Source organism: Ursus maritimus, unplaced genomic scaffold (genome assembly GCF_017311325.1).
Source record: "Ursus maritimus isolate PB19 unplaced genomic scaffold, ASM1731132v1 scaffold_17, whole genome shotgun sequence".
Taxonomy (NCBI): Eukaryota; Metazoa; Chordata; class Mammalia; order Carnivora; family Ursidae; genus Ursus; species Ursus maritimus.
The window spans coordinates 30,414,720-30,434,580 of NW_024424119.1; positions in this window are offsets into that span (position 1 = coordinate 30,414,720).

Consider the following 19,861-nt stretch of genomic DNA (forward strand, 5'->3'; position numbering starts at 1 on the left):
GGTAAACATTAGTACCATCCTAACTACACAGGAGGAAATAAGTTAATTCATTATATACAATGGGTTAACTCAGGCTAACATTAAGGCTTAATTCTCTCTTGGAACCTCACATGAGAAGGGCTGCTAAACACTTCTTTTCCACTTGTCATTCATCAGGGGACCCTTCAGTTGACTCCAGTTCCAAAGGAAAAAAGAAACCTAGCTTTTTAGAGGGAGTGAAGGAAAAGGGAAGAATAGAGAAGAGAAGGCCATTTACTGTAATTCATTATGGTCTTCCAGTGCCTTCTATATCCCATCTCTAAATGGTAGAGTGACTGAAAATATGCAACAGTTCAGTAAAAAGGACCTGATTTTCTCAGTAAGCCACGATTTTAGAAATGTCATTTGTTTCCATGACTCAAGGACAGTTTTCTTAATTGAAGAAAAAGAATTGAGTGTAATTTAAAAATACGAGTTTTCACCCCCAATGCTACCTTTTCCTATCTTCCACTCTTTGTGGGGCAAAATCTTCCCGACATGAAAGGCTACTTCAGTTCTATCAATACCTAAATGATGTTGTTGTTTTACAGATTTTATTTACTTATTTGAGAGAGTGAGTGAGAGAGCACAAGTTGAGGGGAGAGGCAAAGGGAGAGGGAGAAGCAGACTCCCCACTGAGCAGGGAGCCTGATGCGGGGCTCCATCCCAGGACCCCAAGATCATGACCTGAGCTGAAGGCAGACACTTACTGACTGAGCCACCCAGGCGCCCCTGACATTTATTATTTTTTAAATTAAAAATTAACTCAATTATGATCTTCATCATACCGTGCTGTGGTTTTGAAAGGTAATTTTTTGGTTCTCCATCCATGGATTATATCATCCTTGGGAGCAGCCTGGTCCTAGCAGTCCTTGCCCCCAGCTTCCTGGTTCATCAAGTTATCTCCTTCTCATCTATTAGACAAAACATAGTTGAAGACTTCATTCTCTTTGGAGGAAAAGTGCACAAACCTTGTTTGCTTGTTTTAATTTTTTATTTAAATTCAATTTAGTTAATATATACTGTATTATTAGTTTCAGGGGTAGAATTTAGTGATTGATCAGTTGCATATAACATCCAGTGCTCATTACATCAAGTCAGAAACCTTTTTTAACCAATTTCCCTTCACTGAGGCCCTTCCCTATCAGCTGTCTGGAACAATGATTTCTCCCTTTTTCCTCTGCGCTGCTTGGTATTTTGTAAAAACTATTATACAGGAACTCATAACTCTTTATTTAGAGTTTCAATTCTACTTTAGACTATAAGCTGTTTGAGGGCAAGTTCTGTGTCTTTTTTCATTTGCATATCTGGCTTCTTGTAGTGTTTGGGAACACAGTTCGTAGGTGCTCAGTTTGTTGGAAGAAAAAAAAGGAAGAAAGAAATTTGGAGTGAGGTAGACAGTATTCCCAAGCCTACTTTAAAAGTATGATTGAAAGCAGTCTTCAAAAATGTCTCTGTTTCAAGAATTTAGATAGAACAGAAGGCAGATGTGAATACTGAGAAAATCTCAGACAATGTAAATTCATAAATCAAGGTGTAGCTGTCATAGACTGAGCTGGAGGATTTTTGAAGATTGAGTACTAATACATCAATAATTTCTTGAGCTCTTCAATACAGCTTTCTAATTCTCTGCGTATTCCTTCTCCTTCCCTGTTCCTTCCATGTTTGCCACTAACCTAAGCAACTATTATGTCTTAAGATCAGGATACCATAATTGGGTTAATTTCTTACACATAGACTATTGGATCACAATGTTCCTTGGAAAAGAAAAAGTTGAGGAAGTAAATAGAAATGTTAAATTCTCTTTGCCAGAATGCTGATGAAGATTGCTTCAGGGGGATATAATAATAATGCTGTGAAGAGATATGACTATATAAAGATGCTAAAAAGAAATCAGAATTTAATCTGTGTATTCTTTATGATTAAATGGAAAATTAAAATCAGCTTAATAGTCATGCTGTTCAAGTGTTTTGTGGCATTTTAACAGCATATTTAAAATTTGCTACAAACTCATTGTACAATATTTCAAATAAGTAAATTTTGCCATAACCACAAGATTATTAAAATGTACATTGTCCTTCCCCTGTGGGAATTATATACCACTTCTTATTTATTTGCCTTGGGGTATGTTTCAAAGTACTTAGTATTGCTATTTATGATTCACAGTAGACAAAATAAAAATGAACTATAGTCTCCATAACTTGTAAAATTTAGACAGTGTTATATTTTATATTTCTATTCTTTTGTTTTCTTTTAAAAGAAAGAACATTTATCTTGTTTCTGTTTACAGAAGTGATGATGGCTAATCATTTAACATTTTGAAAGCAAATAAGAGCAAAACAAAATAAATAAAAGTCTCTTATAATCTCATGACCCAACAACATTTTGCTATTTTGCATTTTATTTTGTATTTTGTATTTTATTTCAGCCCTTTTTTATATGTGAAAGGACATTAATTTAAAAACAGTAACCTGCAGGTATTGTTATATACCTGAAAGTTCAAATATTAAAAGTATTTGTGCAGCCTCTTTTATGTTCATTAGTTGCTTCAACAGAAGTTGGGAAAAAGGGATAAAACATGTATTATTCTAGCATCTTATCCAGAAACCTTCCACAACAGTTTTTGAACTAATGAGTTGAGAATGAGAAGGAACTAGAATCCAGCTGCCATATGAAGGCTGGAAATGCAGGTGGGTGGGTCAGGTTGGCTAATGTTGGAAATAGCAAAATCAGAAGCAGGAAGGAAGGGAAGACACAAAGGTGAGCCCCAAAGGCTGGAACAGGAAGGGCCAGAGAAGCAGATCCCAGACAGATAAGGGAGCCCAAGGGATCTTACATCTTTTCTTTTATCCTATCCTATTTGACATTAACTGCAAAAGAGAGCACAAGAGACAAATTATCCTCTTTCACTATACAGATTAAGGTGCAAATATTCTAATCACTCACTCCTCACCTCTACGGTGTCTTTAGTTTTGAAGACAAAGTTTCATTATTCTGAATGGTCAAGAAAGGTTGATCTTCAAACCAAGATTAGGAAGAGGCATGTGCCCCACTGGGATAATTGATACTCCATGCTCTTGCAACTCTCAGGCAAAACTTTTGCCTGTTTCTTTTTTTTGTATTAATATTTCATCTAATAAATTAGAAATCCCATGAGGGAGCTACTGATCTATTTTAGATCCAAGGAAAAGGAGGTTTAGAGGAGTTAAATCATTTTTCAAATTTATACATATAACGAAGAAGCCCAAATTGAAATTGACCAGGAAGGATGTGGTATGATTTTTAAAAATCTTTGAAATCATCAAGATGAATTTGGGAATATTAAATGGAAATGCTGTAGGCTTTAAGGTTGTGAACAAAATCCCCTAATAGGAAGAACAATTTCACATCAGATATGTAGAACTCATTTCCTCAAGATCTGGAGTCATCTAAGAAGATAATATGTTCAAGAAAGATTTTCAGAAATTTGCCATATGAAAATTATAGATTTTTGCATATATTTTTAACTTCTAAGCCTTTTTATTCTTGAGGAAAAGAAAGTTTTGTACTCTCACAAAACAACTCTGTGAGGCAGTAAGGTAGACCAGAAAGCGTGGGCCTTGGAGACAAAGGGAATGCAGTCCAAATTTCAACAGCGTTATTAATTATCTGTAGGGCACATTGATATTTCTGAGTCTGTTTGAATTTTGACATATGTAGAAGGGAATAATAATTCCTTTCTCATAAACTTGCAATGCTATCTAAATTAGGTTATAGTTTATGAAAAGCTGTCTAGAAATGTTGGCTGTTGTTAGACAACTATTACTATACAGTGAAAAAAATCATTGTTCCAAAAAAATACCAGATGTTATTCTTGGTTGCGTTTCCAAGAGCACTAAATGTGATTGCATCCTCAGGGTGATTGCTTTGTAAACCAGGTGTGAAAAGGAGGCATTCACCAGAGAGTTTCAGCAGTCATATCAGTCAACCCATAAAATTCTAGACCAACTCAAGACACAATGTGGACCTGGTATCCATCTGTTGTTTGAGTAAATCATAATTTAATTTCTATTTGCAGCTAAACAAAACAGACAAAAGCATCTACCATTGCTTATTCATTGACGATTTGTCTGCTCCCTGTATAATTACAGTATCTCAATTGATTATCTCTATATCCTGGCTTAGAATAGCCCAAAATGAATTTCTTTAACCTTGGCCAAATATGGAAAGAAATCAGTAGAAAAAGCAGAGCCACTTTTACCTGGATACTTAATTAACCTTGTACTATATCCGGCTGATCTTTGCCTTCCTAAAAAGTTCTTGACCACAGAATAAAATCTGAGCTCTATAAAGATTTTCACTAATTAATCTCTGCTATTTCTGACCCATATTTTCTCCTCCTCCCTACATGCTTTCTTTTTCTTTTTTTAAAAGATTTTATTTATTTATTTAAGACACACACACACACACACAGAGAAAGAGAGCACAAGCAGGGGGAGCTGCAGGCGGAGGAAGAGGGAGAAGCAGACTTCCTGCCGAGCAGGGAGCCCAGTGCACTGATGCAGGACTTGATCCTAGGCCCCTGGGATCATGACCTGAGCCAAAGGCAGTGCTTGAACTACTGAACCACCCAGGTGCCTCTACCCTACATGCTTTCTTATTTCTCAACATAATAGTTTAAGTTTATCTTGAGCATGATGATCTAATGCTAAGGTATTTTAGAATTATTTATCACTGGAAATGTGTTATATTATTATTTTTAGTTATAACATAAAGAGTCTGGAAACCTCTTAGACCTGGAACCAAGAGGAAAATGCAATCTAAATGATTACATGGGAACTTTCTGACAGAATCTCTTACTGATGTCATCGTGACACATGTTTTTGCGACTTCCATTTTAATCTAGTTTCTTTTGGACACATTGGTTAAAGTGATCTGTGCATCTCTAGATGGTGTTGCACTAAAAACCTCTGTGTTGTGTGCACTCTTCTGGAATGCCCGACGAATTGGGATTCCACAGCTGATCTAAGGACAAAGCATGGCATTGTTAGAACAATGGCCAATTCAAATGGGTTTATGGGATGAGTCTGGAGGTTAGAAATTTAGGAAGGCTTCAGTGGGATTGCGGAAGTATTTTGTATTTTTTAGATAAGCATTAGGGATCTGGAATTATAGAAGCTGTAGGATTGGGTAAAGCCTACCATCTTGAATTTCCTTATCTTGTACACAGTGTTCTGTAGTGATTCTTTCTACTTCTCCCCTTTTCCCTATGTTGATGTGTAGAATCTATGCAATCTGGGTATTTTCCTGTTGGCCCAAAGATGTTGGACAAGAGGGACCCACAACCAACATGCTGTAGTAAATATCTTTATGAACAGATGCTAAAGACCATGAAATGTCAAGAAATAACAGAAAAATATGAACACAAACCTGCTGGCATCACCCCTTTCAGATGTAGTGTGGTGAGGGCTCTCCAGGAAGAAAACAGTTTTGCACTTTAGATGATTTTTCACCTTTGCCTCCATTTGTTTCCATTTTTGTTGAAATACTCATTATATATTAGACTGTCTCAGGCACAAGACCATTTCCTGGAAAGGGAGCCATTTCTCACATAACTCCTCTGGGTGACATAATGAAGATTTAACAGTGATAGTTGAGACTGGCAATTCAACAGTTAATGCCTGGTGTCATAAAGCATCCCATGGAGATGAACAACTGAGTGAGAATTTCAGCATATTGGACTTTGGCAGGAATAGAGCGCAGCAAATGAGCCTCCTGACATATGAAGGCACCATTTGATTTGACATCAATTGAAAAGCGTAAAGAATGTTCTAAACCTTCCCAATCTCTTTTCCTGCGGAGATAATATTGCGTCATTTCTGAGGGGAGCAAAAAGTTTATTTTGTGCACTTTTCAAATTTAAGACCTCAGACATAAGTTCTTATAATTTGAACAGTTCAACAGAATGTTCCTATAAAAAGTTGTGAAAGCTTTTTTCCCCCTGTTGTCTCCTTTAGTTATTACTCTTGAGAAGCCACTTTAAGAGAAAGACCTTTCTTTTCTCTTTTCAAGAGAAAGACTCAAGCCCGAAGAATCTGCTAAAATAAATTATTTCACATAACAATTTATTCAGAAAAGAAGCACATGTGAAAATTTCTTAATCTTCCACAAAGCTCTCCTAGTCCCATACAAAAGGAAGTATTAAAGTATAATAATAAGGAGTTGGAGCCCAAGAAATTGTTGAGAGAAAAATATAAAAGCAGAGGTTTACTCTAGGTAGTACCATTTCAGAGCTTCCTTTATAACCGTGCTGTTTTTCATGTGTCTGCTCATGTATTCACCAGAAACCTTTTCTCTGTATCTTCTGTCTGGTCGCCCTGTCTTGTTTCCTTTTTAAGTTCAACAAGACTGAAGTGGAATGTGTCCACCTTCTCTGATTACCCACTTTCACTCTTGGATCTCCACCTATTTTTAAAGGAATGACATTATCCTCACCCACCACCATTCAGGGAGCCATCCTGAGGTCCCCTTCTCTGTCAGATCTCCTCTCCAAATAGTCACCCTTCTCAATAGCCACCGTTCCCACGTGTGGTCTTGTCTTCTCATTCTCTAAGCCATTGTGCTCTTTCAGGCCATTCTTGTTTCACACATAAATCTCTTAATTGACTTCCCCTCATCTGATCCAACTTTCTTTGCTTCTCATGGCTTATAGAAGGAGATACAAAACTCTCTACTTTTCATTAACCAACCCCACTGCTTATGGAACTTCATGATTCCTCATTTATGGCTAGGCAGTTCTACTGATTGTTCTCCCAAAGCATGATGCATTCCAGGCACTATTTAAACCACTTTTCCCATACCTTTTAATTCAGTCCTCACAATGGTGTAGTAAGAGTGCTGTCTGGTTGCATTGGGTTGAACTTGGGCAAGTAATATAATCTATTGTATGAATGTGGGCAGGTAATGTAACTGCTCCATGTGTTTGTTTCCTCATCTGTAAAATGTGGATAATACTACTAGTATCTGCCTCGTTGAGTTATTGCAAAGATTTAATGTGGGCATGTATTAACAGCACCTAACCCATAAGGCATGCTTAGTAGATGTTGGCTGTTAGTATCATATCATATCATACATACAAAAGGAGATGCTGAGGCACAGACAGGTTAAACAATTGTCAAGTTGCTATAACCAGTTGGAGTTGGAGTTTGAACCTAATCTGACTTCAGAATGCACCTAAATGTTATATTATGCAGATACTCTTTATACCATTTACACCTGCAGTCCCCCCTCAATCTTATTTATTTATTTATTTATTTATTTATTTATTTATTTATTTATTGAGAGAGAACACACAAGCAGAGGGTAAAGGGGCAGAGGGAGAGGGAGAAGCAGACTCCCCAATGAGCAGGGAGCCCAATGTGGGGCTCTATCCCAAAGCTCTAAGATCATGGCCTGAGCCGAAGGCGGATGCCTAACCGACTGAGCCACCTAGTTGCCTCTCCACTCCCCAGTCTCCTTCCTTTAAGGAATAACTTAGACCTCCAGAAGACTATTAGTAGCTGCTCTTCCTCTGCTCTGAGATGTCATGGAAGCCATGGCGAGGGAGAAGCTGACCCCAGTTTGTGCCTCTAGTCACTTCTTTTTCACTGCTGGCCAGGAGTCTGTGATTGCCAGCTGTTGACCTGTCCTGCACTCTGAACACTTTGGGTGAACACTCCTGGTTTGGGCAGAGAGTATAAATCTCTCAAGAATAGGATGCCTCACTGAGGGAAGCAGAGAAGTGCATTTTTTTTTTCATATCACAAAAAAAGGCTTCCAAAGAGGCTCAAAGCTGGCTGAGAGCCCCAATGCCCACACCCTCTGGAGAAAGGGGTCCATTTTCAATGCATGGGTCATATTCATGGCTTGAATATCTCTATTATACTCCTGACTAGTTAGTTCCCAAACAGGAAAAAACCCTTGCAATTCATATTTATTAACACAGGATCAGGTAAAATGGTTTAGACAGAGAAAAATCCCTAGAATATAGGAGGAAAGAAAAGAAGGATCTCTTCTGTGGCAGACACTATTCCACACATTGCCAAATATTAATTAATTCAGTACATAAAAATTTTGTGAATACTTATTATGTGCCAGAAAGGCCTGTAATAGGTCCTGGGGTGCTGGGATTCATTTGACAGACATATTCCTTGCCCTCATGGAGACTCCTCATGGAGTCTAGGATCTAGCAGAAGTAAAGATGTAGGGCAAACATTTTGTATATTCTTTTCCTCAATTCCTGAGAAGCAGGAATGCATTTCCATTTACCAGTATAGAAATCGAGGCCCAGAGAAGCGTGGTTTCTTGGTTCATATTGCGGGTCCATTAAGTTAAGAAGCAGAGTTTCATACCCACTTCTTTCTAGATAATTAATTTTCATATCCTTGTATTTGTCACAGAATCTCTTCTGCCATTAACTTGATGGTTAGCTTTTTAGCCAGCATTACATAAACAGTAAACTTCAGAGGTAAGCTTGTGAGATTTTCACTTACATTGTTCTTTAGGAAATCTGCCAAATCCTTTCATTCAACCTACTAAACATTCTAAACATCAGAGTTTTGAGTATTGACTCTCTTGCTTAAGCACCAAGCATATTAGGTACAATTATTTCTGAATAACTCAATAACAATTAAAGTTTTTTCTACCCAGTCCCTTAAGAGGTATATATTGATTTAAAATAAAATTAGTTCAAAGTTAAAAAGTGGCTCAAATGCTAGTATTTAATGCTTCTCCTCTCAGCCCCAGCAAGGAGATTCCCAGTGAAATGCCCTAAGGAGTATAAAAATGGAGAACATTTAAATCTACCCTGGAGAATAAGAAAGGGTATGTGTTAGAATAGCCTTGAGAAGGCGTCTCTTGAACTTGTTTGCATGTCTGTCACAACAAAGATTTATTCCTCACTCCTCTCTTCCTCCAAGTCTTTGCTGGGATATGACTTTCCCAAGAAGATCTTATTATATTCGGTATTTCCTAGCCCCTTTCCTCTGATGTTACATTTTTTTCTTCTCTGTTACATTTTTCTCTGTGGATTTTATTTTTTATATTTTTAATTTTTTAAAGATTTATTTATTTATGGGGGGGAGGGGCAGAGGGAGAGAATTCCAAGCAGACTCTGCACTAAGGTCAGAGCCTGACATGGGGCTCGATCCCACGGTCCTGAAATCATGACCTGAGCTGAAACCAAGAGTTGGACACGGCAACCAACTGAACCACCCAGGTGCCTCTTCTCTGTGGGTTTTTTAAAAAATCACCTGCCATACTATAAACTTAACTTTTTTATTTGTTTATTGTTTCTCTTCCTGTTTTGCACCTCTGGAACATAATCTCCATAAAAGAAGACTTTTTTTTCTTTCATTTTCTATTGCTATATCTCTATTGACTAAAATAGGTCCTGGTACTAAGTAGGCACTCAATCAATATTTCTTAAATGAATGAATCCCTGTTTTACTGATGAGGAAACTGAGGTTAGAAGAGTATTGTACTCTCATTCTGCCTATTTTATCTTCATCATTATTTTTCTGAGATCTCTGCGTATTGGTATACACATATCTAATGAATTCTTCTCAGCACAATATTATGTAAGTTGAATATGGCAAATTACATATTCTGTTCCCCCACAGATGGGCATTTAGGCTGTTTCTAATACTGATGTATTAGTTCCCCCACAGATGGGCATTTAGACTGTTTCCAATACTAATATAACAGCTTGGCACTAGGTGTTGAGTGAGGTATTTCCAGTTGGTCCAGAAATGCAGAAATCAGCCAAGACCTAAAGCTGAGGACAAAAGGAACTAAGTCCTCTATATTCTGTGTGGATGGAACCATCAGCCACAGGTGCCACTTGCCTCTCTGCAGGGCGTGGCTCTCCCAACTGGATGTAAGAAGAGGCATGGGGGAGAGGGGGTGGCCTCGTGGGGGAATACTGTATTCACAAAGAGAAGCTCTCTTCTCACCTACGTGTGTGTGTGTGTATGTGTGTGTGTGTGTGTGTGTGTGTGTGTGTGTGTTGTGGGGTGGGAGGTATGTGTCCTTTTTCTGAATCCAAGAGAAAGAGTCGATAAGGAAATTATTTGCAAAGTTCTGAGGTGCCCAGACTGTCCACCCTCTACTACATTTTGAGCTCAGGAGCATCTATTATGAAACTTGCCAATGCCCTGGGATGTTGGAGAAAGGGGCAGGAGAGAGAACAGATTCAAGAGAAGCAGTATCAGGAAAACAACTGGAATCTCCTCTACTCAGCATGGCAAAACTATGCTTTTGTTTCTGCCTTTTAGGTGAAGGAGACATTTCTTTGTCAGTCATTTAAAAATTTGAGTTGACATTTGGTACGTTCTGTGTTGGTCTTTCATCTTTCATCATTGACTTGAAAGTTGTTTTCTTTCTTCTTAGTTTAATCATATTCTCCTGATGTTGCAAAGTTTCAAACAAAAGGGTTGTTGTCAACGATTTCATGTGTGGTTGTGTAACTGTTACTTCGAGGACATAATGCCATTTATTTATTTATTTATTTATTTATTTATTTGACAGAGATAGAGACAGCCAGTGAGAGAGGGAACACAAGCAGGGGGAGTGGGAGAGGAAGAAGCAGGCTCATAGCGGAAGAGCCTGATGTGGGGCTCGATCCCATAACGCCGGGATCACGCCCTGAGCCGAAGGCAGGCGCTTAACTGCTGTGCCACCCAGGCGCCCCCATAATGCCTTTTAAATATACAATGAGGAAAAGCATGCTGTATTCAAGAGCTCCAATGGGACAGAAATAATTTTGATCACTTATAACAAAATAGTTTTATTTGAGGGCTTAAATAAATTAGAGTAGACACCTAGAGTAATTTTTATTTATTTATGTATTTATTTAAAGTAATTTTTAGGGATATTAAGAACAGTGTCCAAGCTGCCTTTAAAATGTTCTGAATAGGGTTTATTTTTATAATTAAGAATATCACACTTTAATGTACATTTGAAGTGATTAAAAGTGTCAGATCATAATGTAATACCAAGACATCATTTATATATGATTTAGTTAATCAGGCACTTCCCATTAGACATTATTACTTGCCTTCCAGACATTGATGGTGCCATTTCTGATTTGATCATATCTTCTACCCAGAGTCTCTCCATTTAGAAAGTCTTATTATCATTATGTTTTTCTCTAGAGCTGGGGTATCAATGTTTGTGAATGTTTTTTGAAAGACTGATTTTTTTATTAAAGCTGTACTGAACCGAAATTATGCATTTAAAGGTTCTAATTCTCCACCCTGTGGTTTCTCCTCACTGTTTTCTAAATCTTCTTATTGCATATTGTGTTTGAATTGGCTTTCATTGCCAAAGTTTTGATTAAGTAAATGCCATAGCTAGAAATTAAATTAGAAGCACTTATCAAATTGCAGCCAGGTGATATCGATCTTTAAATGTAACCTATATATTCAAGGCAGCATGCAGGGTATGGGCTTGCTATCTATGAAATGAGCTTCGTAATAAATTGACTATGCTACATTCCTCATCATGCTTTTATCATCCATTAACCAATTACTAAAAAAGTGGGAGGGGGCTGGGTGGAGAAAGAGGATGTGAATGCTGCAGAGTTTTGAATGTATAGTGTTAGCGAAGAGGAGAGGGCATTGCCTTAGTCCTTTCTTTATAGTTCCTCCTTAGGAATTCTTTCCTAAAAGCATTTCTCTACTGCCCATTATCAGAGTATAGGGTGTCTCTAACTTAACAGCACACACGTCAAGTTGGTTCTTCTCTGGAGAAATGCTACTGCAGGCAGAATTTTCTTTATATCACTGTTCCTTGTGGATTTTTGACGAATCATGAGGCATTAGAGGAGCTGCAGCTGATACTCCCCCACCAGCCACTTGCCCATTGCCTTCAATTAGGGAGAACAGGTGTCCCACCAGACAGCTGTAAATGCCAAGGGGGCATCTGCAGCTGCCAGGTTAGTGCCAGGACTCGGCAAATGAATGGTCACATTGCTGCCTGAGGGCACCAAGGTTTAGAATTTCTCAGGCAGGGGCAATTATCTCCATCTCAGAAGGTGAAAAAGAACTTCTGTCAGGCTTTCTCCCTTACGGTGCGGGACTGCCAGCACACAGTGAAGCCCTGAATTAATTGGATGTCAGCCCTGACTTTGCTGTCAGAAGAACTGTGATAACTGGGTCATTCTTATTTTAATCCTGGCTAAGGAAATTGGGGGATTAAAATAATTGCCTGGATATTTCTAGGGTAAGCAAGAGTAGCAACTGAGGTTCATGGATAAAGATGATCTCTTAGCTAAATCTTGTCTTATCCTCAATTCATTCTCTTTCTTTCTCCCCATTCCCCCCCACCCCCCGCTGTGCTCCTTCACTCACCTGAAATATTGGATGGTAGTGAAAAGAGCTTTGGTGTTAGAAACATTTGGCTCATATCCCCAATTTTCTGCTTATTAGCTGGTGTGATTTGGGGTAAACTGCTTTATTTGTTGCTCCTCCATTTTCTCATCTACCAAATGGGTTTTTGTGAGAATGAAATAATGAGTTAAATGATATAGTCTTGCACCTGGTATATTGTTGGCACAACATAAGGACTAATTCCTTTATCCTTCCCAATATGATTTCTCCATTTTATTTACCCTGGCACTTCACAGCTCTAGTCTACAAAGCTTCAAAGCTTGTTTTGATGCTCTGAGAACACCCTGGGTTGTTAAAATAATCAACCACGTCAAGCGCTGTTCAAATCCAGGCCAAATTAACTCTATAGCTATTAAGTTGTTTATTGACCAATTGGTTGATTGATTCATTCATTGAGAAATTATCTCATAAGCAGCCCTGTATTCTGGATGCTGGCTGTATCAGAAGATAGGGAAGAGGAAGTCTTTTCAAGCAGATAAAAGAGAGTTAAGTCTGGGAAGGTAGAAAATCTTCTTTAAAAAATGTGCTATACATGTATGGAACTTTATATAAGACTAACTTTATGTATAACAGCAGTAATAAAATTCTACCCAAATGATTTGATAGTTTTATATTTTTGTCTCTTTGTCTTTCTCAAGGTGGGTGTCTTCATGCTGTAGACAGCAGGGTGTAGAAATTATGAGCACAACAATTGTTGGAGAGGATGTGGAGAAAGGGGATCCCTCCTACATTGTTGGTGGGAATGCAAGTTGGTACAGCCACTCTGGAAAACAGTGTGGAGGTCCCTTAAAAAGTTAAAAATTGAGCTACCCTATGATCCAGCCATTGTACTGCTGGATATTTACCCCAAAGATACAGACGTAGTGAAGAGAAGGGCCATATGCACCCCAATGTTCATAGCAGCTTTGTCCACAATAGCTAAATCGTGGAAGGAGCCGAGATGCCCTTCCACAGATGACTGGATTAAGAAGTTGTGGTCCATATATACAATGGAATATTACTCAGCCATCAAAAAGAACGATTTCTCAATTTGCTGCAACATGGACGGCACTGGAGGAGATAATGCTAAGTGAAATAAGTCAAGCAGAGAAAGACAATTATCATATGGTTTCTCTCAGCTATGGAACATAAGAACTAGGAAGATCAGTAGGGGAAGCAAGGGATAAAGAAAGGGGGAGGTAATCAGAAGTGGGAATGAAGCATGAGAGACTATGGACTCTGAGAAACAAACTGAGGGCTTCAGAGAGGAGGGGGTGGGGGAATGGGATAGGCTGGTGATGGGTGGTAGGGAGGGCACGGATTGCATGGTGCACTGGGTGTTATAAGCAACTAATGAATCCTCGAACTTTACATCAAAAACCAGGGATGTACTGTATGGTGACTAACATAATATAATAAAAAAATATTAAAAAAATTATGAGCACAGACACATAAAGTCTAGTCTAGAACTAGATTTACTGGTTTTATAATTCAGGCTTAGTCACTTACTGGTTATATGACCGCAAGCAAGTAATTTAGCCTCTCTGTGCCTCAGTTTGCTCTGGTGTCTATAACTGGTAATCACCTGATAGTGTTGATATGAGGATTAGATGGGCTAATATATGTAAAGCATTCAGAACAGCGCTGGGCAAACAGCCCTAAGTGTTAGTAGTTACCCCTAGAATATTAATAGGACTGTAAAGCAGGGTCTTAACCCACAATCACACAGCATCTTTTCTATATTCTCACTGGTTCAAAAGATTTTGTCCCGATTTACTTTTTTTAATTTGTATTATAAAGCAAGAGTGTATGGAATAGTCTCTTTTGAATTATATACCTGGTCTTGTGATTCCTATATACCATCCTTATCCCCCTCTCAAGCTGTCCTCTATTAAGAATTGCTGAAAATTAAATGAATAGAAAATAATATTGGGTATTTGGTGGTCTGTGGAAGGTGGCTAGTGATATAGCTAAAAGCTGAAATGATGGAATGAAATTGGCTGGATTATTCCTGTAAGAACTTTACCAACACTAACGAAATGCAGTAGACCCATTTCCCTCTAGCACACATCTGGTGCAATTTCCCCTTTGGCCATAAATTTCTACAGCCACAGACAGCTGAGCAATAAATTCTTTGTTTAATATTTCACAGTCTCCTGTTGGAAGGGGGTTCCTTCACATGATTATACTTGATGTGAAAAAAAAGAAAGACATGTTCCTATTCAGTTTTAATCAGTTTGTTTCCCTCTGTGATATATATAATGCTTAGGTTATTTTTATATACTTAAGCATAATGGGATAATTAAATAGAGTTTTAATGGTTTTAATTCTCCCCATCTTTAAGAAATTGCTTCTCTTAATTGTATTGAGTTTGAGAAAATGAAGGCATGTATTTTATGTAGTTATGTAAGCTATTTTTATGATTTGTAATTATGACATAGGTAGCTCTACTCCCACCCCTCCAGACTCACACATACTCACTAATCACATTTTCAGGTGCAGTATTGCTCAGGGTCAAGGGAAGAATTTAACTGTTCTGTCTTAGGCTATCATGTGCTCTCCCTGGAAGATGGTCCATGGCAACAGGTTGGAGCTGATGAAGTTAAATGTTATTCAACCAGTTCTCTCTTCTTTTATGTGGAATTAAAACTCCCACTCTAATCATTCTTTGTCAGTTTCATTTAGTTTTAATAATTTGAATCTACGGTGCCTTCATTTCCACAACTTCCAAGTTTCATTTAGAATCCCTTGCAGTAAGCTGTATGTAGTGGTGCACCAGTACATGGATCTCTGGGGGGGAAACGCCCTGTGTTGTATCATATGCCTTCATGATATAAATGCTTCCATCACGACTGATTTCAAGACACAGATGTAGCATCACTGAATGTAAAGTTGGGAAGAGATGCGTACATTTGGTGTTCGAGAGCCAGTGAGGCAGCTCCAGTACACCATTGCCTCTATAATTAACAGCATATTTTACCCAAGAAGATGAATCAGTATTCCAAAGTTATTCTACACTAGGTGAAAGACGTTCGGGGTGTGTGTGTGTGTGTGTGTGTGTGTGTGTATAAATGTGTATATGTGTGTGTATGATATATTTTATGTATATACATATATATACACACACATATTTATGTATCAATCTGTATATCTATATCTCCTTTCCTTTTGTAGCCAGAATTTTAGGCATTTTGATTTCCTTGGCAACCAAATATCATGTGATTGCAAGTGAAATCCAATATAACAGCTTTACTCCTTTGGATAAAATCTAAATGAATAGAGATTAAGTATAAAAACTCTTCACAATTGGAGAGAAGCCTTCTTCTCAGGTTGCTTTTCTAAGCCAGGTGTTCTTAGATTAAAAAGAAGAAAACAGAGCATTGTTCCGTTAACCTGGTTTTTAGTTTAACTGTATTTAAATGAATGAAAGATTTAATCAAAGAGGCATCTCCCTTTACACTTCCTGAAAACAGATCCAGATTGCTATAAATTGTGATTTACTTTTCTTCTTTTTCTCCCCCCCCCCTTTTTTTATCATTCAAATACTGCTCTCTAGGGAACTTCTCTTGGTTAGGCTGGGCACTGCTTGGGAAGCTCTCAGTGTCTTGACAATTCTGACTGTCTTTATTATCCTGAATGACAAAGAAGTTGTGCATGGTGCCTAGTGGTATTCAGCTGGCTGTGGTTCTGTGTTCATGATCTCCCATGTAATGATGCCTTTGGACTTTTCTGAAATTCAGTTTGCCAGATACGCTGCCATTGGCATGATGGCAGGAGGAAATGAACTGGCTTTGCTCCATTGAAAAACTGGACCTAATGGAACATTGAGGCTCATTTTTATTATCAAGAGGTATTATAATGTCAACTGGGCAGGCTACCTGACATTAGGACCCAGTGCAAAATGAAAATGTAGGGTCCCTTGTTAAAAATTGTTAATAATTTCAAGGTGGTGACAGCAGAGTATTAAACCACATGTGGAGCCTTTCCACGTGCAGGGCTCTAAATGACTGCACAGGTCATAAGCTCATGAAACCAGCATTGGATGTCACCACAGGTCCTCTGCATTTTCTCACCATGCCGTGGAGTCACGACAATGATGGGGCTGGAGAGCTTCAATAGGGACAAGATATACCTGGGTCATGGGATGCTTCCATCAACATGGACAAGAAAGTTTCTAGTCCTGAAATGAAAAATGGGAGTCAGCATTTCCTTCCAGAAGACACCATAGACAGAGAATTAAAATATACCACATTAGAATGACCAGTCAGAAGAAATACAATAAAAAAGAAATTGGTACAATATAAAGTCCAGAGGGTCAAACTTGGGGCTTCCTTGGCCAAAAGGAGTCAGAAACCTTAAATCAAAAAGGTTCAGTAAGAACAATCTATCTAGTCCACTCTGTAAACAAAAACAAATAAGAAAAAAAAGAAAAGAATAGGCTCATTTTCTGCCAGGATCCCCACAAAAACAGCACTAAAACAAAAGACTATAAAATCTGTGAAACTGGCTGCTGACTTGGCGGGAAATGCTTAATTAGCAACATCTAGAGGTTAAAATACAGCTTAGACTCTCTTTTGAAAAAATGTCAACATCCTCTTACGACTGGTGTATTACACAGATCTACTGTGAATGATTATTCCTACCGTGAAAGGGTTCTGCAGAGCAGAATTGTGTCAAAAGACCCACTGTCACTTAAAAATGTAGAGCTGACAGTTCTTATTCTTCTACCTGGAAATGGATGACAATTGAGGACAGTGCTGGAAAATGTAGAGACAGGAAGTGGTAGCTGTCTGAGTGAGAGTCTGGATACCAGGGAGGATGAAAGCAGGAAGGGCTCTCATGTGGTGAAGCTTGTCTAGAATTGAACAGGGTGTTAAGAAATACCAGGTCCATTGCAGACCTTGGTCCTTAGACTTGTTAAAAAATAAACTGAGACGTGTTAAAAAATTTGAGTTTATTTGAGCAAAAATTGATTCGAATCTGGCAATGTCAAACTGGAAGTGGTTAGGAGTACTCTGTGGACAAGATGGTATGGAGGGAAGATATGTGGAGAAAGTGTGGAAACAAAGAAAGGAAATGAAAGCTTAGTTGTGATTGGTTGTCCTTAGCATTTAGATTTAATAACCTTGAGGCATTTACAGTTTTAAGATTTTTGGTTTGCTTAGGTAGGCCACCAAGGCATTAGAGCCATACTAGTTCAATGGCTTGTTTCATTTAACAGACTATATTTATCACACTCCATACCACAGGTGATAACAGTTGTCTTCCATGGCTTCAGCAAGGTCCTTGCAGCTGAGAAGTTGTAAGCTCTGGCTCTAGCATGTAGCTCTTTTCTGAGCTGCAGACTCAGACCTCATCTCTCACCACACCCGCAGTCACACTGAGCTATTTGTGGGACTTGGAACACACCATGCCTTTCCACTTGCTCTTCTCTCTGCCTAGAATTCCATCTTGGGCACTAACCACCAACACCCCCACCTCTCCGCCTTTCTAACTTGCTGACTCCTTCAGATCCTTCTAGACACAGTTCAAACATAGTTCTTCCTAGAAGCCTTCCTCACTTCTCTTTCTGATTTTTATGCTCTTTCTCTAGCACCCCCTCCACTTCCTTCTTTCCTACAGGACAAATTGTTTAATTGATTCATTAATTTGTTTCCTTCCCTCAAACAAGAACTCCTCAAAGGGTCTAGACCAATCAGGTCATGTTCTTACTATATTTTTAGTTCCTTAGCCTAGTGCCTGAAGCATTGTGTGTGTTCAATAATTACATGTTAGATGAATGAATACATAAATAATTAAATGGACACTAAAAATTTCAGAGGGGTAAGTGAAGAAGTGGTTTCCACCTGCCAGGCTGTTCCTCTAAGAAAAATTGCTTGGGAGTGGTTAGTGGAGAGGTAAGAAGTAAAAGGACTATTTACATGTAGCTTAACTAGTTACTGTGGAGAAGAGCCTCAGCTGGAGTGAACCTGGAGTTTGTTTCATGACTATCTCTGTGATGGGTACTGGGAGAATTGTTTCACATTCTTATGCCAGCATACATCAGTAGGGCCTTTAATCATGATTCTGTTCTGGCTAAGAGTTCAGAGTACTCATATCAGGGGACTTCTCATTCATTCACTCCCAGTTCCCTTCAACACTGTTCTTTTTGCATCACTTTCAACTGCTTTCCCAAAATTGCTAGGATGGCTGAAGTGGCAAGACTGCGTTCCTGCTGTGTGCTCTCCCTGCCCCCAGGGCTGTGAATGGGGCTCTAGGAAGCAGTGTGGTTGGTGACTGGTTGGCTGCTGTCCGTTCTCTTCTTGCCTTTTCTGCTTGACACTGACTTTGGCCACTCAAATTTTTCTGGGGCAGCCAAGTCCTCGGTTCTGGGTTTACTCCCTGCTAAAATCAGCCCCAGAAAATGAGATCACCTGCCTCAACTGTGCAGTTGTTCTGTAAGGCTAGACCAAGATGCCACATGGTAGGTAAATGAGAAAGTGATGAAGTTAATTTAAATGACCCATGAGACCCACGGTATCAGGGTAGACTCCTGTGACAACTCCTGCTTGTTGATTTCAGCACCAGCACAGGAATCTGGGCAGTGGACATACAGGTGATTGGACAGCCAAGCACTTCCAATTTTCTTGTGTTCTTTCCATAGTGTGTTAGAAAGAAATATACTTAAAAGGAAATAAGATTTGTAAATCCCGGAAGTTCTAAAAGAGGCAGATTATGAAAGTCCTACATTGTAGACCCATTGATAGCACCAAGAGCTGTTAGCATGAGAAGGAAGTTTGATGAAAATCCAACCCGTTTATTTCTTAGATAATCATAATAATAAGCATTTCTCAAGAACTTACCATATGCCAGCGTAAGTATCATCTTCCTAGTATCTAATTTAATCCTCAAAATAACTCTGAGAGGTAGGTCTTATTATTCTTATTTTAAAGATGAGGAAATTGATGTTTACAGAAATGAAATAAATTACTTGATATGATAGAACTAGTTGGTGGTGGAGCTAGAGTTAGGATGGATAGGACCCTTAGTTTTTACATCTATAATAATATTAGTTGCTATTTATTATAGGGTATACCAGACACTGAGATTCACCCTTCACATACATGAAATCATCCCATCTTCATGACTGAGAGATAGATATTGTTATCTCCACTAGACAGATTAGGAAACAGATTCAGAGAGATAAGGGGTTTATTCAAGGTCAACTAGTAGAATTGGACTAGAAATCAGGCCTTCTTTTTAGCAAGTGTTCCTTTAAATCTTTCAGGTTATCTCAACGCCTTAGTCTTAGAAGGTATTTTTGGCAATACTATTTTCATATCCTAGAAGGGAAGGTGGGGAAAAGGAATGTGCCAGATTGGCTATTGGTATGTTGTATTTTTCCTGCCCACTAATGTTCTCTCCCAGGTCTCACAAGGGATGGGAGCCTGGAACTACATTTCCCAGAATCCTTTGCC